Source organism: Bombus affinis, chromosome 8 (genome assembly GCF_024516045.1).
Source record: "Bombus affinis isolate iyBomAffi1 chromosome 8, iyBomAffi1.2, whole genome shotgun sequence".
NCBI classification, from domain to species: domain Eukaryota; kingdom Metazoa; phylum Arthropoda; class Insecta; order Hymenoptera; family Apidae; genus Bombus; species Bombus affinis.
The window spans coordinates 13,722,066-13,747,162 of NC_066351.1; the positions used below are offsets into that span (position 1 = coordinate 13,722,066).

General features: G+C 38.1%; 1 long non-coding RNA gene across 1 annotated transcript in view; it reads right to left on the reverse strand.

Moving 5' to 3' along the window:
- Positions 1-14,941, reverse strand: part of LOC126919151 (uncharacterized) — a 28,453-nt gene extending 13,512 nt beyond the window's left edge. The window contains exons 1-2 of the long non-coding RNA XR_007711513.1: positions 14,566-14,941; positions 12,349-12,823 (exon numbers count right to left, since the gene is read on the reverse strand). This is a non-coding gene — a long non-coding RNA (uncharacterized LOC126919151). The remainder of the gene's footprint in view (positions 1-12,348; positions 12,824-14,565) is intronic.
- Between the last annotated feature and the right edge of the window lie 10,156 nt (positions 14,942-25,097).

Here is a 25,097-nt window from a genome sequence, read left to right on the forward strand (position 1 = left end):
CGTGCAGTCGATCAAACCACGTCCTAAGCGATTTATACCTCTACCTTGCACGTCTTTTTCTGTTTCTTTCGAACAATCGATGCACGAACTTGGAAATCATACAAATAAGCTGCTCCAACAATGGAACACGTCATTCTGTACTGCAAGAAATATCTTTTATTAATTTCCTATAAAATTCACAGTCTAGTAACGAATGTAAAAATGTGAAGTGACGTAGAAAACGGTCCTCTGATTCTCTTTCTTCTCCCTGTGTTATTAATAACTCGTAAACGATAGAATTAAAGAAAAATTTCTTTAAGAGGAAACTCTTAAAAAAATACTGAAAATAATTTTTTCGATGCCATTGTTCTTTTCAATCGATCGTCGAGAGTTCGATAATTGACGACCAGCACCGACGTCACCACACGCCGTATCTCGCGTCAAAGTACCGCAAACTAGCACGGCCCTGCGTATCTATGATGCCATTGGGCCGTAGCGGACCTATCGTTTCGATCAATTCTGATCTATTTCATGGGATTAATTAATTTGGCTTATCTTGGACAAGGGGGTGTAATAGGGGGGGTGTAATAGAGGGCGGTGAAGGTGAGAGAGGCGGCGAGAGAAGATACAGGCAAAACGGAGCAACGAGCGTGTTCGCGATGTTCACGATTCATCAAAGTCAGTCGAACGTATTTCGATGCTGATTTGCGGTAGACGTAATCATTCCCTTTATTAAATTCTACTATCATAGGCAGCGGCACGGGTTGCCGCAACTACGACTTGCCTCTTGATTTGGCCGCGTATCGAAACCAATCAGGGAAGCGTCCGAAACGGCGGTTTGCCCCCGAGCATGATTCGAATCGCTATCATCTGGAATTGAGTGCAACGATAATACTCTTTGTTAATTTTGGCTCGCGTTGCCGTTCCGTATCGGGATCGCAGTTTCTCGTTCATTCTCATTCATACATTTCTATTCCTATTTTCTTCTGAACAGTTTCCTGTCGTTCTTACCTGAATTAGTCGCGTTATTTTCGTCTAGGTTCTACCTACGCTTAAGAAAGTCGCGACTTTTCAACCTTTCATGATGTCGCGTGATTTTTGAAGGACGTCTAGGAAGATTCCAACAGAAATAAACTTATATTTCTGACGTCCAACGATCGAATGTCAAGGTAAACTGTGCTTGGATACGTTCTCTATATTTAGTTCAAGATTCGTGGTTGTAAACGTACGATTCCGGTCTCGAATTCAGTTAGAACGATGGATCATACGACTAGTGTCGTGAACTTACGATCGTTCGTTCCAATTTTGCGACGTGAAAATCCCGGACATTTGCTTAACGTGGCTGGTTTATAGGACAGGAGCGCGTAGTTCATACGACAGAGCAGGCAGTAGGTATCACCAAAGTGGCAGGAGGTTCAACCTAGAAAGCGACCTATATTTTAAGCATGCGGTTTTATCGCCAGGAATACATTAAGCGACACGACCTGTTCCTCTGGCCGGCCAGGACCCATACGGCCGCGCAAAAACACACAAACACGCCCGATACACACTGATCATTCGATGGAAATTCAGGTAGACCTTGGCAATATACATGGTAAGTTGGCGCGCTTTATGGCATACCCGGTGCTACCTGTGTACGCTCGTCGCTTACGGGGCCAGCACATTTTATCCGACAAAGGTATGGGACGTCGGTTCAGCCAACGGCTACAAGAAAACATTTGCATACAAACGAATCACGTCCGTTTTTTGCGCCCTTCTGCCGTGCTTTCCACGGCAACGACCGCGAGCACAACCGCGAATTTCAACTGTCGCGCTAAATTTCCCTCTGCTTGTTCCAACGGTTTGTCATATCGCGGACATCTTCCACGTGGTCACTTAGAATTTTTGGATATTTTCTGCACTTCGAATTTGTATCTGCACGATTCAAACGTTTTGTTTAGAATCATACAGCGTGAGTGATATAGAGAGAAAGGTTTATCAGCTGATTCATTGATATGACTCCAATTTCTACATATATCGCGATATTTTGTCCATATTGCTTTACAATGTTGATTTTACGAACGAACATCGACCGGTTTCGATACAGTCTCTGATTCAGGCTTCTCCGAATTCATTCTGGCTCACAGATTGCTTTTACGAATTCATCTAGTTAATTCCGATGGTATTTTTACAAATGCGTTAGATAACGGAGACTGTTATCTTCGGACTATCAAATCAACGAACCAGCTTTGGATCCTTTGTAATCGAACAACAGGGCTTGGAGGATGATTACAGACGAGGGCTGGGGTGGTTGCCTCGATTGCACTACCGCCTAAACGACAATGACCCTCTTTGGTCAATGAATGACCATCAGCTGGCGCGGAGTAATCGCCTGTCACCTACAAGCCACGAAGAACTCTCTATCGCGCCGATCGAAACAGAATAGGGCGCGCGATTCAACGCGGATAAGCTTCGCCGAAGATCAGCCCACTTGTCTGGCCAATTTTCTTGTACCGCTGAATTACCATAAACTCGCTCCCGGCGAGGAACTCTCCCCGAGAGAAAATAAAATACTCTCCGTAGAACCGAGAATTCGATTGTCCCCTGATTTCCGATTCGATTTTCTGCGCTCGTTCAACGATCCTCGCAATTTTTACTCGAGAAAACCATTTTCACGTGTCACGAAAATAAGCGAAGACTGCGGTGGGAAAGAAATGGTAGCAAGTCATATTTCCTCGCATAGAAAAATAATTTTAAAATTCAATACATTATCAGTTAAACTATCTTAATTATATTCATTTAATATTATTCGTTCGTTACAAAACATCGTGAATTTGTCATCTGCTTTCGGAAGACATGTCTTTGAACCTGTCAGATTATTCAAATATTTCTTCTTATCACTGAGTGACAGAAAAGGCAGGCAATCGATAGCAGTAGACTTATCGTATCTTCTCGTGTGGCTGTCGATTCCTATTACGTTCTTAGAATTTTGCTGTCATTCGTCAAAAGACTTTTAGTTTCTAACTTTAAGAAGATTAGCATAAAATTAAGCTTCGAAATCCCATATATTAACGATGATTTATCAACATTTCCTCTTGTTTAACGATACTTTAACGATAGAGAAGTACGACCGGCTCGAAACTAACTCGGAGAACATAACCCGTAGCTACTACCTACTCGAAGGAAACTCCGTTTTCCGAATCAGTTCCTAGTTTCATGCACCACCGGATGAGATGATGCCGAATAAAATAGAATCTCCAAGAAACGTTTGCAATTTCTCGAAGCGGCGTGCCGTGCGCGTTATCGCATATATCCGTAATACGACTCGGTCGGATGTAGTCTGGCGTTGACACGGCGCGCATCAAGATGCCGGACCAAGTTCAGGAAAACGGATGTAATTCGGCGCTAGGTAGGTCAGAGACGAAAATAATCGGCGTGAAGGTGAGAGAAACGAGACGCGGTCCACCCGCTATCACACTAATGTTCGTCGGAGTGTGGTTCTGTGTTCCAGACTAGAAAGAACCGAGTCTCCGTTATTATTTTTCCTCGGACCCCTTTTAACCGTCTCCTACACGGCTGCTTCCTCTCTGACCAGCAAAGAGCCACGGGGTAAAATGATATGTTCCACTGAACAACGACCGTCCAACTATAAGAGACTAGATAAGACAAGATGGGATCGCGGGATACCAGGATCTATATTAACTCTCCTTTCTCTCGGAACGGTTACAACAGGATGAAACGAACGCTCCTGGAACGCTAATCGTTCTGACCTGTCGCTTCGGGTTATCCGAACGTTCTCAGGTGTGGATAGAAGGATGGACCAAGTTGAAATCCTTATCCTATTGCGTATCCTGGCTCAACTGCTGCTCGGGTTTACGACATGGTCCTCTGATTGCTATTGTTGAAAAATGTTTCAGGTCTATCGTTGATTAATTGTCTTTCCTAGCCGGAGGATAAAGTCTAGGAATTACTTTACGTCCACGGAATTGTACATTTGCAATTAGTAAGTGTGTATAATAGATTTCGGTATATCGGTAGTCAGTGGCGCGGAATTCCTTCAATTTGACTTTGGACTAGTTTGAGTGGATGTTGGAAAGTTAGACGTGTTGTCCGAGGCGGTAAGACCGCCACGGATTTGCCAATTAAATAAACGTCCACGATTACTTGATACAAAGGGACGAATAAGTCGAAACATTCGGATTGTTTGAAACGGAAATTTACAATGGCTATTTACACGAGATTCGTTATAATTTCAAACACTCCTGCATCGCGTCATTTGTATAATTTCAACGTAGAATGAAGCTGTCATTGCGCGTCATTTCCTTTGAAAAGGTTTTTTACGCTCGACACATCATCGTGCAAATATTATCAATAATCGGACGTTATCTTTAGAACCACGAGCGTTAACGGTATGTCCTTGTCCCGTGGTGATATTACGCCACGATTCCCGTGACTATCCGTTTCGTATAAGACGATTGAAATGTCGTATTCGTTAATGAATTTAATAGGGGATAGCGATACCGTAGCCTTACCAGTAATCCGAACCTCGTCACGGCGTAATTGATCGTAGATAAAAGCTACGGGTCAGTAATAACCCGCGTGGTTGCGACAATCGAAACGAAGATATCGGTCAGAGGTACCATATCGTCACGTAGTGGAAGATCGTGCGAAACGATTATCGTTCCCGCATTCTCGAGCTTGGGGATAAAGAGCTTATGACTAATAAATGGATAAAACACGTGTGCGAGATGGAATTTGGTCACGATAACGAACGATAACATGTAATACACGTGTACACAGTACAGATAATGTTCGCTGCTCGAGTCATATTAGTCCGCTGATAAATTTTTATTAGATGTCGAGAAAAGTCAATCTTTTCGGAGATGGGATTGAATTTTTCAGGTGAACCAATTCGGAAATAGCGTTGTTGAATCGATAACGTAATTTCTATTTTTAAACACTGAAAAATTCTTTCGCGATATTTTTCTCGGATACTTTAAGATGTTTCATGTCGCTTTAGTTTCAAAATGTCAGAAATCGATTTCTTTTCATGGAAATTCGCATGAAATCCAAGGAGTCGTCCCAAAAAGGACCCTCGTCCCATGTTTTATCGTCAACAAAGGAAGCCACGATTTAGGGAGTTGGTTAGTTCGAATCCAAACCCTTAAATCATTGGACGAAATGTCGTTAATTACGTGACGAACGGCAGTAATCTAGGCGACCACGAATACTTGAGCTAATTCCATTCCGACCAAGCGACTAAGATCAGGATCATTACAGACCGATTAGACCTTAAGGAATTAATTCAGCTATTGTCTGCGGGATTTCTGTCCGCGCCATAAACCCTTTTGACTGGAGGGTAGGAACCTGCGAGCACTCGCGCTAGAACGTCGCTCGGTTTTCCTATCTCTCGACTTCCTTTCACCCTTTCTCGTATCAGAGCCAGTTCATTTATTCTCGCCACCCGGAGGCTATTGTGATCTCCGGTTGCGTGACCGATTATCGCGTCGTCAATCGCTGCCGGGGATCTTAAATCTGGGAAACAATCTATATTTATACAGAATACCCTGAAATATCTGGAGAATATCTATATGAGCGATTCTAAACATATAGAAATTCAAACATATAGAGATTCAAATATTCAAAGATTCAAATATTCAAATATTCAAATATTCAAAGATTCAAATATTCATATATTCAAATATTCAAGTATTCAAATATTCAAATATCCAATGATTCAAATTTTCAAACATTCAAAAGTTTAAATTATCAAAACTTCAAATTTTCAAATTTTCAAAAAATCAAAAATTCAAATTTTTAAAAATTCAAATCATCAAATTTTCAAAAATTCAAATTTTCAAATTTTCAAAAATTCAAAAATTCAAATTTTTAAAAATTCAAAAATTCAAATTTTCAAAAATTCAAATTTGAAAATTTGAAAATTCAAATTTGAAAATTTGAAAATTCAAATTTGAAAATTTGAAAATTCAAATTTGAAAATTTGAAAATTCAAATTTGAAAATTTGAAAATTCAAATTTGAAAATTTAAATTTGAAAATTTGAAAATTCAAATTTGAAAATTCAAATTTGAAAATTCAAATTTGAAAATTCAAATTTGAAAATTCAAATTTGAAAATTTGAAAATTCAAATTTGAAAATTTAAATTTGAAAATTTGAAAATTCAAATTTAAAAATTTGAAAATTCAAATTTGAAAATTCAAATTTGAAAATTTGAATTTAAATTTTCAAATTTAAATTTCAAATTTAAATTTGAAAATTCAAATTTGAAAATTTAAATTTGAAAATTCAAATTTGAAAATTCAAATTTGAAAATTTAAATTTGAAAATTTGAAAATTCAAATTTAAAAATTTGAAAATTCAAATTTGAAAATTCAAATTTGAAAATTTGAAAATTTGAAAATTCAAATTTAAAAATTTGAAAATTCAAATTTGAAAATTCAAATTTGAAAATTTGAAAATTTGAAAATACAAATTTGAAAATTCAAATTTAAAAATTCAAATTTGAAAATTCAAATTTGAAAATTTAAATTTGAAAATTTGAAAATTCAAATTTGAAAATTCAAAGTTGAAAATTTAAATTTGAAAATTCAAATTTGAAAATTCAAATTTGAAAATTCAAATTTGAAAATTTGAAAATTCAAATTTGAAAATTTAAATTTGAAAATTTGAAAATTCAAATTTAAAAATTTGAAAATTCAAATTTAAAAATTTGAAAATTCAAATTTGAAAATTCAAATTTGAAAATTTGAATTTAAATTTTCAAATTTAAATTTCAAATTTAAATTTGAAAATTCAAATTTGAAAATTTAAATTTGAAAATTCAAATTTGAAAATTCAAATTTGAAAATTTAAATTTGAAAATTGAAATTTGAAAATTCAAATTTGAAAATTTAAATTTGAAAATTCAAATTTGAAAATTCAAATTTGGAAATTTGAAAATTCAAATTTGAAAATTTAAATTTGAAAATTTGAAAATTCAAATTTAAAAATTTGAAAATTCAAATTTGAAAATTCAAATTTGAAAATTTAAATTTGAAAATTCAAATTTGAAAATTTAAATTTGAAAATTCAAATTTGAAAATTTGAAAATTCAAATTTGAAAATTTGAAAATTCAAATTTGAAAATTTGAAAATTCAAATTTAAAAATTTGAAAATTCAAATTTGAAAATTCAAATTTGAAAATTTAAATTTGAAAATTCAAATTTGAAAATTTAAATTTGAAAATTCAAATTTGAAAATTTAAATTTGAAAATTCAAATTTGAAAATTTAAATTTGAAAATTTGAAAATTCAAATTTGAAAATTCAAATTTGAAAATTTAAATTTGAAAATTCAAATTTGAAAATTTAAATTTGAAAATTCAAATTTGAAAATTCAAATTTGAAAATTCAAATTTGAAAATTTAAATTTGAAAATTTGAAAATTCAAATTTAAAAATTTGAAAATTCAAATTTGAAAATTCAAATTTGAAAATTTAAATTTGAAAATTCAAATTTGAAAATTTAAATTTGAGAATTCAAATTTGAAAATTCAAATTTGAAAATTCAAATTTGAAAATTCAAATTTGAAAATTTAAATTTGAAAATTTGAAAATTCAAATTTAAAAATTTGAAAATTCAAATTTGAAAATTCAAATTTGAAAATTTAAATTTGAAAATTCAAATTTGAAAATTTAAATTTGAGAATTCAAATTTGAAAATTCAAATTTGAAAATTTAAATTTGAAAATTCAAATTTGAAAATTCAAATTTGAAAATTTAAATTTGAAAATTCAAATTTGAAAATTTAAATTTGAGAATTCAAATTTGAAAATTCAAATTTGAAAATTCAAATTTGAAAATTCAAATTTGAAAATTTAAATTTGAAAATTCAAATTTGAAAATTCAAATTTGAAAATTCAAATTTGAAAATTTAAATTTGAAAATTTGAAAATTCAAATTTAAAAATTTGAAAATTCAAATTTGAAAATTCAAATTTGAAAATTTGAAAATTTGAAAATACACATTTGAAAATTCAAATTTAAAAATTCAAATTTGAACATTCAAATTTGAAAATTTAAATTTGAAAATTTGAAAATTCAAATTTGAAAATTCAAAGTTGAAAATTTAAATTTGAAAATTCAAATTTGAAAATTCAAATTTGAAAATTCAAATTTGAAAATTTGAAAATTCAAATTTGAAAATTTAAATTTGAAAATTTGAAAATTCAAATTTAAAAATTTGAAAATTCAAATTTGAAAATTCAAATTTGAAAATTTGAATTTAAATTTTCAAATTTAAATTTCAAATTTAAATTTGAAAATTCAAATTTGAAAATTTAAATTTGAAAATTCAAATTTGAAAATTCAAATTTGAAAATTTAAATTTGAAAATTTAAATTTGAAAATTCAAATTTGAAAATTTAAATTTGAAAATTCAAATTTGAAAATTCAAATTTGAAAATTTGAAAATTCAAATTTGAAAATTTAAATTTGAAAATTTGAAAATTCAAATTTAAAAATTTGAAAATTCAAATTTGAAAATTCAAATTTGAAAATTTAAATTTGAAAATTCAAATTTGAAAATTTAAATTTGAAAATTCAAATTTGAAAATTCAAATTTGAAAATTTAAATTTGAAAATTCAAATTTGAAAATTTGAAAATTCAAATTTGAAAATTTGAAAATTCAAATTTAAAAATTTGAAAATTCAAATTTAAAAATTTGAAAATTCAAATTTAAAAATTTGAAAATTTGAAAATTCAAATTTGAAAATTTGAAAATTCAAATTTAAAAATTTGAAAATTCAAATTTGAAAATTCAAATTTTGAAAATTTAAATTTGAAAATTCAAATTTGAAAATTTAAATTTGAAAATTCAAATTTGAAAATTCAAATTTGAAAATTCAAATTTGAAAATTTGAATTTAAATTTTCAAATTTAAATTTCAAATTTAAATTTGAAAATTCAAATTTGAAAATTTGAAAATTCAAATTTAAAAATTTGAAAATTCAAATTTGAAAATTCAAATTTGAAAATTTAAAAATTTGAAAATTCAAATTTGAAAATTCAAATTTGAAAATTTAAATTTGAAAATTCAAATTTGAAAATTTAAATTTGAGAATTCAAATTTGAAAATTCAAATTTGAAAATTCAAATTTGAAAATTTGAAAATTCAAATTTGAAAATTTAAATTTGAAAATTTGAAAATTCAAATTTAAAAATTTGAAAATTCAAATTTGAAAATTCAAATTTGAAAATTTAAATTTGAAAATTCAAATTTGAAAATTTAAATTTGAGAATTCAAATTTGAAAATTCAAATTTGAAAATTTGAAAATTCAAATTTAAAAATTTGAAAATTCAAATTTGAAAATTCAAATTTGAAAATTTAAATTTGAAAATTCAAATTTGAAAATTTAAATTTGAAAATTCAAATTTGAAAATTTAAATTTGAAAATTTAAATTTGAAAATTCAAATTTGAAAATTCAAATTTGAAAATTTGAAAATTCAAATTTGAAAATTTGAAAATTCAAATTTAAAAATCTGAAAATTCAAATTTGAAAATTTAAATTTGAAAATTCAAATTTGAAAATTCAAATTTGAAAATTTGAAAATTCAAATTTAAAAATTTGAAAATTCAAATTTAAAAATTTGAAAATTTGAAAATTCAAATTTAAAAATTTGAAAATTTGAAAATTCAAATTTAAAAATTTGAAAATTCAAATTTGAAAATTCAAATTTTGAAAATTTAAATTTGAAAATTCAAATTTGAAAATTCAAATTTAAAAATCTGAAAATTCAAATTTGAAAATTTGAAAATTTGAAAATTCAAATTTGAATCTGTACATGATCTTTGATTTGTTATTTTTATATATATGTGTGTTTTTTTTTTTTAGGAAGTTGTCCAGTACGAGTGATTAAAAATCGAACACTTCACGTGTTACGATGAAATAAGATGCTGAAACATTGCCATGCGATATGATTACGTTTTGGCACTAAATTACACGCATTATCCTATCTCGAGAGATTCGAAAATAACAACGGTGAAGTCTCGGTTCGTGATTACGCTTTTCGAGGAATTAATCTTAACCGTAAGATGATTTAAAGAACAATACTGCCTATAAAATGAACACCCTGACATGCTAAACGCGAAAGTTGATTATAATTATTAATTAATCAATATTTCTCGGACATAGAAATTTTCTACTTTCTCGATCGTAATAAAGAATTTTTTAATTGTACCAGTTTTAACCAGGTGTATATGAAACACAAAGAATCTCTGACGTTTGATATTAATTATATACAAAAATAACCCATCAATTAAAAATTGTATAATTAATTCAATGAATAATATCGATTACGTTTAACACGTATAAAAAGTACGTCACGAAATTTGCGTTCCATAAACTATCCTCGAGAAGAAATAAACACGATATCAAGATGTACAAGATCCGTGTAACGAAACGCGAGACATCATCGTCAACGCGTTTCAATCTCGATAGTTTTATCTGCGTTGCCCATCCCCCAACGACAATAGGGAAAGGACAATATAAGATAATCCAGGGAATAAAGTCAGTTTCATTGCTTTCCGCGTTGATCTGATAGCGTACGTTCGCACAGGCGTCGAGTGCCTCGAAATCGGACGGGTTTAAACTCCCTGCGCGGCCTACGAGAGAAATTTAAGACGTCCATTGTTCCTGCCGCTCGAATTTACAGGGGTTGTAAACCGCTTTGAGCTACGACACGTTGCAACGCCACCACCACCGTCGTTCTGACATCATCCCTATCAACGGCCACGCTTTAATTAATGCGTTCTGTATTTTATACGACGGACCAGCAGACGAGGGTAACGTACTCCGCGATTACAAGACAAGTGCCTGTCCTTCGACCATCTAGTTCTAACACCGTATGTGAAATCGGAATCAAGACTCCTGACGTTTGTAAAAAAAAGATAAAACAGCAACTAGATAATCGCAGATACACGACTCGTAAATGAAATTTAATAGAATTAATAGCTTCTCACAAAGCGTAAAGTGTAATAGAATTTACAGCCCTTGTTGAGAATTGTGTCGATATGGCATGATTTTCCTACTGGTCTGACGATTAAATTCTCTAATTCCATTCAAGTCGTCATTTCACTTTCCACAAATCTTATCCACTCACCCTTCGTTGTAGTTTAAATTCGTCAAAAATCCGCCGTCCTAAATCCGGTCGAATTCTTGCAGAATCGTTCTCAAGCCACTTCTTGAAAACGATGCTGAGAGGTTGAAGATGGCATCGAATAGAAAGCGACAATAAAACGCGACCTTCATGAGGTAATCTCAATTCGAACTAGCCGGGAAGGCCAGGCCGAAGAAAAGGCAGGACCCTCGTGGAAGCGCGAGAGGCACGCGTAACGCGTACCAAGGGATATTTCTGACGAGGGGTGCAAAGTCACGGGCATCGAATCGGGAGAGTCTTAGCTATCTGGAAGGGAGGACCGATCCCCCGGGGCCGATGGAAGAACCGCATTCCGTGTAAGCGGACCTTCTTCACGACCACTTCGGCTCGCGAAATAGCGATACCACAAACCCCTCGGAGCGGACACGGACAGGTCGCCCTACGGGAAATTCTCAGCCAAGGTGGCGAAAGGGACCGACTAATCAGTGCGCCCATTGTGCGAATCACGACTCATGAAAGTTATCGCTCTTGTGGTCTTGCGACTTGGATTTCACGCGATCGTCTCTAACAAGGTAAGAGCAGGATTGTTAACTGTGATTATAGAGTTTAGGGGATCGAGCAGAATTTTTGTGCTTTATACAATTTAAAGATTGTAATCTCTCGACATTCGACGAAACCAAAATCTATCGACGAAGACGGTGAATAGATATAATTAAACGAGAAATATTGTCTGTTACTTGGCCTGTTACCTGTTTCGCGACACCGAATCGTTTAAACGAATAACAATGAAGTAGAAAGTCGTAGAAAGTCGGAAGTAGGAAGTTTTCAATTTTTATACAGTAAGGAATATGGAAGATGTTGAACAAGACGAAAACATTTCGAGATCCTTCGAAGAATCGTCAGGATTTTTGGTTATCGAGAGAGCGGAGCGTGTGCCTGGATGCAATGATGGCCATCCTTGACGTCTCTTCTTCTTTTTCCATGCGTCTGCGCGGCGCGACAAAAGCAACAAATCTGCTCTTTGGCAAACAAAGAGTGGCTGAATATGAACCGTTGCACCACGTTCGCCCATAGACACATTGTTCCATGGTCGCGGCACAACAATCTAGAAATTGTACTTTCGCGACAAGGGAGAAAAGAGGAGGAGAAGAAAGAAAGGAAAAAGAAGCAAAAGTAAAAAAAAGGAAACATAGAACGGAAAATGTCAAAGAACGAGCGATGAAAATAGCTCACCTGAAAAAACGATGAAGAATATCTATTACGGGGCGCAGGATATACCAAGTGTAGGCGTAATTACTCTTTAAAGAGGCTGTCCACCGGCTGGAAAAGCGAGACCCCTCAAACCGTGACGTTTGTTATCCGAATGGCAACGACGACAGGGCGCAGGACAACGCGAACCACGACAATACTGTCGCAAAGCCCACTCTCTTCTTTTCCACGCGTCTGTGCAGCGCGACAAAAGCAGCAGCCCCCTTCTTCACGGCCGCAAGTGTGCAGAGGAAAGTTAGTCTCTGTGTCTAGCCATCTGCCTCTTCGCCCTGCTGCAAATCGCTACCCGTCTACGTAACAATTTCGTCGTGATAAACGGTCCTTTATATGCCACGATATAAGCCACCACACCATTTCGCGATAATTTCTGCCACACTGTCGCGATTGGCGTCATATTTGGTTGGAGCAAGCCTCGTACGAAATATCATAGAAATTGATCCTGAAAAAGAATGGAAAAGTAGATGATAAATTCATTTATTTGTGAATTCGTTAATCGTAGGTACTTTACAAGATGGTGGGAATAATAAGAATTTCAATTGTCTGTCATAGCTGTCAATTAGGTATTAAAATATAAAGAATGGATTAAAGGCATGAAGTTGTGCTTTCAAATTTATACCCACGATACGTGTAACAATATGACTCGAATGAAATGACAGGACTTGACAAAACACGAGTTGTTAGAGAGAGTTAATTACATTCCTGACGTTGCATTTGCCATTAAACGTTACAACGAAAAAATCCGATTTAAAATATCGTACCGTGTCATTGTACATTTATCAATTTATCAGTCATTGTACAATTAAGAATTGAAATTTCGAAAAAATGACCTTTCAGATCTGCCGTGGGTTTCTTCTGTATACGCGAGCCGATATTCCGCGATAAATTCGTTAACCCTCTTTGGAGAACGGTAAGCGGATTTCTGCCAATTTCTTTTCCCAGTGGACCAAAATTAGCCATCCCGTCCGGTGTGAATCCGGTTGCTCAGTCGAAGCGCGGGCAAACGAGAGATGCTCGTTTACGAACGTTTGCTCGTCTCGGTCGTGATTGCAGGAAAAAATTCGCGAAAAGGAAAATGTGTTTGCTCGTCCGTTTTGAGTGTGCTCGTAAAATCGTCGCACGACCGAATGCAATCAGGTTGGATTAAACGTTGATACTTTCTAGCTGCGTGCCACTTCTCCTCGTACCGCTCCCTCTATTTTTATTCCTCTCTTTCTGTCCCTTATTCTTCTCTCTACTCTTCCTTCTTGTTCGCTGCGGTAAATCTAACGCGGCGATCCGCGATCTGGGTCAACGGGGATCGCACGGTTTTACGGGTCGCCGACATTTAAACAGCGATTCGATTGCCAACGAGATTTTTGAATTGGATACCCGACGAAATTAGAATCTACCCGAACAACGTCGATACGCGTTCGCATGCTCGTTAAGATTGAAAGATCTCCAGATCCGCCTCCGGGAATTCATATTCTTTTTCGACGATACTCTGTCAGGGGTGAAGGCGAGTCCCTCGAACGCCTCGTTCTATTCCACGAATCAGTGAATCACGATGCAAACCAGCTGGAACTAATCGAACAGTAGAAACTTTGAATGTGTTAAGCGTGAAATTTGTTTGAAACGAAGTCGGAACGGGAATGGGTATTTTTTTAAATTTCGAACAGCATCGTGGAACATGTGGAACGACGGTGTGAAACATACGTGAAAGGTTAAAAGTATGGTACGATTATAGAACGAGTTAGTTGGACCAGAGAGAGAGGGAGAGAGAGAAGGAGAGAGAGGGGAAGAAAGAGAGAAAGAGCTATTAAAAATATTCGGTGACATATCGATTGTTCGACAAACTGTTGGCCGCCGTAAAATCGCGCTAAATTTGCAGCAAACGCTCGATCAACGTCACGAAAGAGGGTTTTATCTTGTCAAAGGGGGCGCGATTATGGTCATTTACAAAAAGGCTGTCGTCGGCAACGATGGAAACAGCGAAATCGCTTCTTTGTTTCGCCGACCTGGCCAGCAATTCTCCCCCTTTGTTTAATGCCTTTACGACGTTTCCCATCGAAATCAAACGTTCCCCGCGATCGAGAGTCGGATGATGCAAGATGAAAGACGATGGGGGTGGCTGGGAAGTCTGTCAGAAAAGGCGAGAGGGAGGGAGTTAAAGCAGGTATAGGTAATGTACCAAAATTGCTTTACCGCCGGTCCATTTACGGAGATGAAAAGCACTCTCTGCCAAGTACACCGGTGGCTCCAGCCAGGGTTCACGACAGCCCAGAAGCGTCGTATCCCGCCTCTGCCCTTCTGATGTTGGGTACTGCGACGTCCAACCCCTCTCAATTTCAGTTTGAAGCCAACCCTTTCACCAATTTGCCGACATTGCCCGGTAGAAGAACTTTTGGCATAGCATTGTCGTTGACGTCGATACTGTGTAACTTCTCTTCAATCAAGCTAATCACAAACAAATGCGATCCCTGTTACGCACTCCTTTTGCTGCCTGATTCCCTGTTCGAAACGTCAACTTTTTAATACAATAAGTTCCAATTATTGAGTTACGAATACACGTCACGCATTTAATTCTTTCTCTTTCGAAACTTTTAAACGAAACACGTGCGATTTTTAGTAAGTAAACGATCTTTAAACAAATAAAATATATTTACTAGTAAGCGGCTCACTGTGCTCATTTTTATCTTTAATATCCTTTTTCAATATGATAGAAACAGAAAATTATTTCCAAGAAATCGTCCCTTAACGTACAATTTCGGCAGCAGCAATGCAAATTAGTTGTGTCGGATCCATAGCCTGATTCTTAAACAATGATTCCACTGGCGTTTAAATAATGATCGTCCGTCGAACGAACGGAGGGTGATCCGTGGGATCAGGTGCGCCAAAGAAAACTACCACCAGAAATGGATTGGAGCGAGTTTCGGAGGGCCTCGAGGTCGATTAGGGTGAAGCCAAACGGGAGATACGAGAGATTTCTCGAGGAGAAGCGACGGAGGCCATCGACGTCGATTTGCCGAACGTCGATTCTATTGCTCGGTCATTTTCCTCGATCTTCTTCTCGTTTGATGGCCGTCTACCACGTAGAAACAATAACGTCTGACTCTATTCATTAACGTCCCTCATGAAACTCGTCGGTGTCGTTGAACTGCATCAAATTTCTAATCGCTTGGAACGTCGATAAAACAAATTTGCGGAAGGAAATTTAAATTGTTTTCCAGAAACGTTTGCGCAAGATTACAACTGGAATAACACGGTTTACATTTCATCAAACGGCGTAACTCGTTTTGGAATTGCCAGCGTACAGGCTATGTAAAAGTTGGAACCGCGAAACGACCAGTAACTTTTGCTGTACGCGTGACCGCCTATAATTCACGGACTTTTAGGCGGGAAATGGTTGCAACTTCGGTCGGACGATTTGTAAATCGGGCACAACTCAGCGTCGAACTGCGTTTCCCGTTTGTCGGCACGAGAACGATCCCAAAAAGCGCTCCGCCGGACGAAGCCGTTGGACGCACCGCGAATAGCGCTGTTTCGTGCAAAAGATTTGTACATGTAACGCGCTTTTTTTTTGCTCTTTTTTTTAGAAATTAATGGAAACTGGAATTGACAGGTGTCCAATCGTTGTATTTTCATGGCGAACCGCTATACCGGTATCTTTATCGTTATCACAGGTGTTGCGTTTCAATTTTTCTTTTTATATTTTTTTCACGTTTTCCCTTCCTTTTTTCATTTTTTTCTACTTTTTTTTTAGTTTTTTATTGAACGCATAAAACGGTAAAAAAACGAACGCATCGGTATCGATCGGCAGTCACATTTCTTTTTTTTTTTTTTGGCCGATTCACTCGCGATTATTTATTGATGAGTGCTTTTAATTCGAGCAGAAACTGCATCCGCGCGTCGACGTAATCGAGGATCGATACGCAACACCGACAGTTTCCCATCTAAATTCCCGTGAGTCCTTGATCCTGTCGACGCTCGACAACAGTTTCGGAGCACCACTATAACTGATGGACTTTTTATTTAATTACGCGCCGCGCACGCATCTGTGTACTCCTTCTTGTTGGCTCGATGCCTGGAAAGTATCGGCGCCATGGGGATTCACCCTTACGTTGTTGCCGCCTAATCGGACGTGAGACAATCGACAACTAGCTGCTACGCTTCCTATCTTTTTTCCCTCACCCTCGTCTCGTATGTCGCGTTAAGATAACAGACAAGTATTAATTTGCTTTTATGAACTGTTAAAAAACACCTGCTTTTCCCTTTATAGTAATCATTTTTCTTACTAAATTGCCCATTCTTTTTCAAGGGTTATGACTCGTATCGATGAATCCAAGTTTTTCAATTTTACGAAAAATATATTATAATATCGTTGAATTTCACGTAACGTTTGTTATAGTTTTGAATAAAAACGAGGAAAATAGATTTGAACGATACACACACCGCTGTTACATTGTTCACAAATGCAACTATGTAGTTGAAACAAGATCCTTCGGAACGTTTCGATCGGCAATTACCGCCCGAAACGTACGATGCGTTCATAAATGAACGAATAATTCGCGCGTCTCGGATCCTAGCCGGGGCAGAAGCCGAATGAAAGGATCGCTGTTATTCCGTGAAATTCAACGTCGCGTCGAATATACCGATAGCAACCGGCTGACCGCAGACCGTCGAATTTAATTTCATAAATGGCTACCGTTGATAACCAGAGCGGCAGTGTTTGGTAGTGAACGACTACATGCAAACAATCGTAACGAATTATTTGCTCGTATTCTTTCATTCAATCGAATCGCGATCGATGAGCCTTTCGCTTTTTACATTTGAAATATATAATTCACAGATAACATTAGAGACTGGAACAGGTATTATCGGAATGTTTCTCGAAGAAACGTGGTTCGCCGAAATATTCCAACATTCGTAGGAAACTTTTATGAATACATCATACGTGTTATACGAAGCATTTTGAAATTTCATTGGCGATGTAAAGAGACAATCGAACTATCACGATCATATCGATGACATTTGAAACAATTCTGTGAATTCACTGCGAATGAAATTTCAAACTGTTTTATACAACACTCACTATATATACACAAAAAATTTCGATGCCGATAATTTTCTTTAATTCGTCGAATTAGAAGCGGCCGAAGAAAGTATTTCAACATTTATCGACATCGAAATTTTTTGTGTATATATAGCGAGTGTTGCGTTTTATTTTATAGTATTACAAAAATGTCTGTTCAAGGAGTTGGTGTCTATACGTAATATTATACTTTCTGCTGAAAAGTCGAAAGATAGAAAAGCGTTCGCGTAACCAGTGTCACGTGATCGCGTGTACGGAAGTCAGAGCCGGGGCAGCTGATCACCGGCTATGAAATTTAATTTCATAAATGGCAATCGGAGGCACACGAATTCGTAGTCTGTTTGCTCGTACGCAGTGTGTACAAACACCGGTGGTAACGTAATACGTATTACCCGCGGCTATCCTGGTCCGCTCGTGTCCGTTTCGCGTATACCGATCGCGATTGCGGCCGATCGAAATCACGAGGCCGCGCGGGTTCGTCTTCTCCATCGGTCGATAATTACTTACGCCCGGCAATTAGGTAATGGACAAGAGGAGAGAAGGGGAAGGAGGAAGGGATGGGACGTGTAAAGAGACAGAGGATGAGAAAACGAGAGAAAGAGAAGGACAAAGGAAACACGACCGCGATCAATCGTCGTGTCAAACGAATCCATGGTAGGCGCGCGATCGCCGACGTGTCTGGCATTTTTATTCTCCGCGCCACGGATGGAAAAAGCCGCGGTCTCGGTTTTCCCCGACGACGCACGCAAACCTCATAAAACGAATAAAAGCGAGGCCCGTCCATGCGTGCTATCGAATGAACCGAATTCTTTTACGTTCCAGCGAACCCGGGGATCGTACTGACTAAGGCCGAACCAAGATTTCCACCCGGATACTGAAGAAAGGAGGGGAGTATACGGTGAACAACCACGGGAGCTTCTTTTATGCTCTGCAACTTTCTGGAAGAGAATTATGTAAAAGCGTTATCGTTTTATCCCGACGTTGCTCGATGGTAAGGTTATTAAAGTCCAAGGGACGAAGTACTGGATTGGAATCTAAGGAGATTCGACACGTGTGTATGACAAATGCGTGATTATAGAAGTCGTATCGACCGTTGGGGAGAAGTGAAAGCGGAAGTGGTTCTTTTTTGATGAGTCACGACTGAAATTGTACAACTGGTAACGAATTACCGAAAGGTAATTCCTTCGCTATGGGTGATTTGATAGAAGCCACATGGATGATGGATAGACGAAGGTGAAAGTTTACCGAATGTGGCGTTATTTCTTTTTCTTCTTTGTCGGAACCTCGAGGATATATAAAAAAAAAATCTGACAAAATACCATGATCCGAAGTATGACGGACAGTTTCGACAAGCGATTAAAATTCGCGACGCGACGGTTCTATGGCTGACCGGTCATCGATCGACAAACGTCTCTCCTATCCCTGTACGGCTTCGCTCTGTGATTATTTGAATGAAGCAAAAATGGCTAGCAGCACGCGGGCGAGCAGCGTCAAAAAGGTGGCTGGTATAAATGAATAAAGCAATTTCTCGATTGACTGATGAAAAGCACTTCCATATAATGATACTGATGAAAATTGCCGCTTTCGTTTGACTTATGAAGCATTAAACTGAGTTTAGAAGCTTTTGCCTAGGTCGGCCGGCATCGAGCGGTTTTTCTAAAAATAAAACCGGTAAATAGGCTAGAGGCTCGTCCCTCGGAAAGAGTTTTCCCGGTAGCGTTTTCCTTTAATGAGACCATTCACCATTACCTCGGCCTTTCCTTTTTTCACTCCCTTCCTTCACCACCCGCCAGGTGGCAGTTTCAAGCGCAAAAACTAGCAGCTTTGTACGTGTCAATATTCCACGTCTGTTCATAAAAGACGACTCGTGTCTCGTCGCACCAAAGGTGGAGGAATAAAAACATTAAATCGGGCACAAGGGTAAAAGAGTAACGCGAACTAGCGGGGATCTATTAAAGGAGGATCAAGCTGCGGGAAATTGCGGGCTGAAAAGGTGGTGTGTCGTAGCTAAAATTATCGAGCCTCGACGATATCTATCTAATCGTTGATAGAAAAAAATATTCTCTTCCAATTACTCTTCCTCTTTTACAAACAAACATAACGTAACGTAAGTAATAAAGTCACGCGATATCATTGTACAGCCACGTTGGCTGTCAATTAACATCAGATTTCTCCGTGTAAGAGAAACTTTTACGAGAGAGTGAAAGAACATGGAGGCGCGTCGAGGCCCTCACAAAATAGAACGTAACCACGTACACGATTCGTGAACGTGCTCAAATATTTATCGTAGCCTGCACTGGAATCGGAACGACGTACGATCGGTTGTAAATCGACAATAAATGCGCGGCCAACACGAAGGTTTAACTATTAGATAACAGCGGCGCACGTTTCGAAGCAAACCGTCACCATCGACCAGCTTTCCTTGCTTCCTCTCTGGCAAATAAAATCCTGACGGTAACGTATTCGATCACGTATCAACCCTTCGTCTGGTCTATGATCTGGTCCACGCGTATCCTTCTCTCAATGAAATCGTCCGATCGAAATCGTTTCATTGAAATCGTTCGTATATGATTTGCAGACGGCGCGAAATTTTTCGTGATCAACACGAGTAATTAAGGAGCCGGCATGCAAAGAGGGACGAACGACGAGAGCAAGATTGGCTACAGGATGAAAAACGACGAAGGAGCACGGGCTACGCGTTCAGCTATAGCTTGGTGTTACAGGGACCACGAGTACGAATGGTAATTTCAATCTGTAAGGATTATCCGGATAACCGAGGTAATCGATATTTATATCGAAGTCAGAGGCGTGGGAGGCAACGGAGAAAGGATCTAGCGACTGAAGTGACGTTGGAGGAACGGGCTTAAGCCGCAGATATTGTGATTCCCGAACCTTTGCGGAAATACTTAAATGCCGGATACATTGTAACCTTCGTCCAGGTATTTCGTCGGTGGATTTTTTGAAATATCGATGCCTGTCGGCCGTTTACTCGTGGTCTACGAGATGAGCCTGTTGTATTATACGCGTATGAAAGGAACGATCGTTAAAATGCAGGAAAGAATTTCTGGATCGTTCGCTTTTCCCTGCTCTCGTTGTTAAATGGAACATCGAAAAATGTATTTCCGCGAAATATACGGCTGTCCAATTTACCATTCGTTTTCGCTCTGCCCGATAGACATTCTTATTTTGTTTGTATAGCTTATACTTCGCTGTTGTTTGCTTGGTTACGCGATATTTGCACAGAATCATGAACTCCAATTATATGCGGCAGAGGAAGAACGAAACACATGGCTGTACGTTAGGGTCACGGATGCCCGGGGGCTTGTTATTTCACTGAAAACCGTTGTATCTCAAGATCTTCGGTCGTTGGAGAAGCCTGTAAGATTACCTCGTCGAAAATTTTGAAACAATATTTGTGAAACCGGCCTAACCTAATAGACAATAGCCAAACCAGCCTCTCGTACATACTCAGCCAGCCTTTCAAATATTTCGGCAATATCGACGACTATTTAGTATACCGTGGCCGCTTTATTCGCTTTGTCTCCAACTATCACCCTCTTCGTCCTTTCCATTAATTTTAAACCATCCACAAAAGAATCTCCTAAAATTCCCACACAAATGAATCGTCGGGAGAGAAGGAAAACGAAATTTCGCTTAAATCCCATCGAATCGACGCAGGATATCGATCTATCAAGGATCAGAGAAAACCGGGGTAAGGCGCTTCCGACGAAGAGAAAACAAAAGAGCTCGGTGACTTTATGGTCGTGGCGGTTTGAACGTAAAAATCTATCAACAGACCCTTCTCCTGAAGAACGACACGGGGAGATGAAGTGGCGGGCGTGGGTGGGTGAAAGGCAGCCGCGGGCGAGACAGCACAGCCACCCCTCCGCAACAAGCGGTATTGACGAAATTGATTGCGGAGGGTGTATAACCGAGCTTCGCTTCATGCGGGGTGGCGCTACCCGTGAGGCTGTCCGGGGGAAGAACGAAGAGAGGGTGAAGGGTCCCGCTCATCCTCCTGATACCCCCGTTACTCCCCCGCCGCTAAAACGCAAAAGGGTGAGAAAACATTGTTACTAGCAGTTACTCTTGCGCCGCTCCCTACCATCGAGCCCCTCGGCTCGTAACCCGCCGCCGATTCCACCCTCCTACAGACGGTCTTCCAGTGCCACGCACGTGTTACACAGCCCCCGGGGATGAGCGGCGGAATTGAACGGATGTAGGAATCAAGAAGAAGAGACGAGCAAGAAGGACGACTGGAAGCCTTAAGGGCAACGACTACGTCGCAAGTCACAGACGGATCGTTTCTTTTCTCACCTGCAACCCCCCCTTCCCCCCTCGCGACATCTTTCTTTCCGAACTTTTCGGATCGTCAGAATCGAGTTGGAATACCTCCGGGTCATGAAACTCGACGCGGAGTATCGCAAGATCGAGGAACTCGAGACGCGGCGTTTACGAGTTGCGAGCTCCGCAGATCGGTACGATCGGTTGGATGTCACGAGACACGGATTGGGACAGCGAGAATATAACTTGAACGCTTAGACTATATTTCGAAGTATGTGTGATCCATGTTCGGAGAATTTGAGATCAATGAACTTGAGTCAAAGCATTCTAGCGTTAATTAGAGTTCGATATCAGAATGTTCCGATTCGGGTGTCATGTAATCATGGAATTTGAATCGTCAGGTGGTATTTCGGTTCCTCGACCTCGCTATCCTATTTTGGAACCGAGATAACCTCGATCCTGTTCGAACGATGTGATTAATATCGTGATTATTCCGAAGAGCTATAAAGACCAATAAGATTTCATCATCGTTTTATTTTTACTTTGAAATTAATCCACTTTCTGACAGATTGAAACAATGGCATGATAGATGTATATCTCATAATTTAAGAACCAAATATTGGTCTCTAATATTTAATAGAAATCCAGAACGTGAGGCGAATTTATTCGTTCGTTATTGTTTCCGCGGGTTATTCGATTTCCATCGAGAACCATTTACGGCCCCATCGTTCCGATAAACTCCGCGGCACGGCGCGTTTATCCCAAACAACGTCATCGTGCTCGATCGAATTAACGTACTGCATCATTAATGCGCAATAACTGAAAAATAAGGCCTGCACATACACACACACGAACGGGCCACATACTCTCAATTACCGTGAAATCACATTTTTCCGCTGTTTAATCGTCCGGATCGGTACAATTAGGTCGTGGATACCAGTGACCCATTAAATTTCCGATATACATAACAACGTTGGTGCAGAAAACTCTGCTTAATTTATTTCACCGCTGACCTATCGTCGAAAACTGACCTCATCCCTGTTCCTATTTGTGATACAACCAGTACAATTAAAAGCTCAATCGTTATCCTTTGGAAGAAACGTTACTAATGGATTTGCCCCATCGTCTTAAAACAATTTCTCTTATTTTTTATTTCATAGTATATCCTTATCATCGTTTAAAGAAATCTGATTGTTATTTTTGCTTTTCGAATTTCTCACTACTGCTCACAAATATCCGGACACTTCGCTCGACTTGTTGTAATAATATTTGACAATTTGACCAAAGCGTGCAAGTTTTATCACTGCATTTTTAAACAATCGATTCAATCGGATTATAATATACCGTTACGCGTAGATTATGAAAAATAAAATCATTGTATTTTTATTTGACCGTAATCCATAATTCAAATGCATCTTATCAAAAATTCACAAGCGTCTGGATACTTTTCGCAGTAATGTATATTGTATTTTCATCTTCACGAAGAGAAGAAAGAAAGGTTAGACGGGGCCGAATTAAGGCACATCCTGCGAGAAAAATAAGGCGAAGATTGTCAGAGATTGCCTATAATCCTCGACCAACGGGCGAGGGCAAACGATTGACGTTATTTGTCAATGCGCGGCAATTTCCGTCTCCTTCCCCTCGCTACGGATTCGCGCTACGGAATCATTATCGACGTAAACTTCTGCTTCCGAAGAGGATGAAGAAAAAGCAGACAAATTTGGTGGGTAATCTTTTTCTTCCAGTAGTCTATCTAACGTCACCAGAGGAAGCAAAGAACAGGGAAAAACGACAGAAGGGGGCAACTAATGAAAATTGCAGTAGGGAAAATTTGGCACGCCCAACGATCAGACGTCGACCTCTGCGAGTGCCTCCGCGGTAATATCACCGCCAATTAGCCAATTATCGTTATTTTCGGCTCGGTTGTGCAATTCGTTAGCCCGTAAACCGAACTACGCTTCGGGCAGCGAAAGATTATTTTAGAATTCAATGGTCGGCTCTTTATTAGGATTCTAATCCACCCTCTACACCATCCCTGTTGCTCGAGCAATTTTGCCAGAGAATTACCACGGATCGAGGGAATGAAAATGGGGGAAATGGTGCTAGGTAAAATGCCTTGTTCTACATTTGGAATTTGAAATATTTAATCCGGAAGGAGGAGGAACCGGATGGTTCGTAAAATATTGTCGTAACGACGCGACGACCAGGGCAGTTTGGAATGATGGGGCGCGTGTCTGTCTTACCGTGTAAATCCGTTCTGTCGTCTCGGTTTGTCTTGAAAGCACGGTAAAACTATCATCGTGGAATTCGGTTCACCGGTGGTACAAGAGATACAGCCGGTCGGCAAGACCAAAGCCTCGGTCATGGATATTGACATTTCATTAAACGAGATTCCTGAGGAACGTGTGTACGTACGTTCAATTTCCGGCTGCTTGCAAAGCGAAACTGGAACTTGTCAAAATGTATGTTGTATAGTTTGGAACGCCGTGCCTTTGTCTACCGGCGTTTGTTGAATACACCCTGTGCATCTTGCACGTGAACCCCCATGTAATTTTGATGAGGCGACGCGATTCTGGGTTTTCTTCTCGGCCCCTTTGAATCCCTCATCATCCGTTATTCCATTTTACCTAATCAACATTACTCGTCCCTTCGATTTCTTAAGTAGCGTCTTTATGTTTTTGCCTCGTTTTCTAGTAGCATTAGAACTCGATAATTAATTTCACGTTTAAACTCTTTATCGAGACCACATAAATTGTACCAAATTCTTCAAATTAACAGCAGGCCGATATTAATGCACGACGAAAAATTGATTTCTCGTTTTGCAAGCTAATTCCGAAAACTTTTAAATCGGATGTCGAAGTCTAATCAAGCGCTAAACGAACATTTCATCGATCACTTTTTATTAAGCGCTTCACCGATCGCCAGCAAAGGTATTTTCGAAATCTGTTAAAAATGTGGAATCATACGTTCGATGCAAAACGAAATCCGAGACGAAACCAAATAATACTTTGTCGCGTTCTCTGGTGAATTTTCTCGTGGAAGATCAACGGTTATGAGTTCGGGAAATGGGCATCGCATTAAAGACGTGGCTTTCCTCTGATATTTATGGTTCGCGATCTATACGTCTGTCTGGAAGCGCGGACCGGCTGGATAACTTGCAGCCCCGATGTTCATGTTGAAAAATCTAGTGAATAAGTAGATGCTAAGCAGTTTCTCGAACTAACTTTAAATGGGGAGCGCCACGTGAAATATTTGTGTAGTACAACGAAATTTATGTTGGCGGACCACGGGATGCGGAGGGATGGCGGATCCTTAAGAAGTTTTATCAAAAGCGTTTTACATTACTTAAACGCTCTTCGGG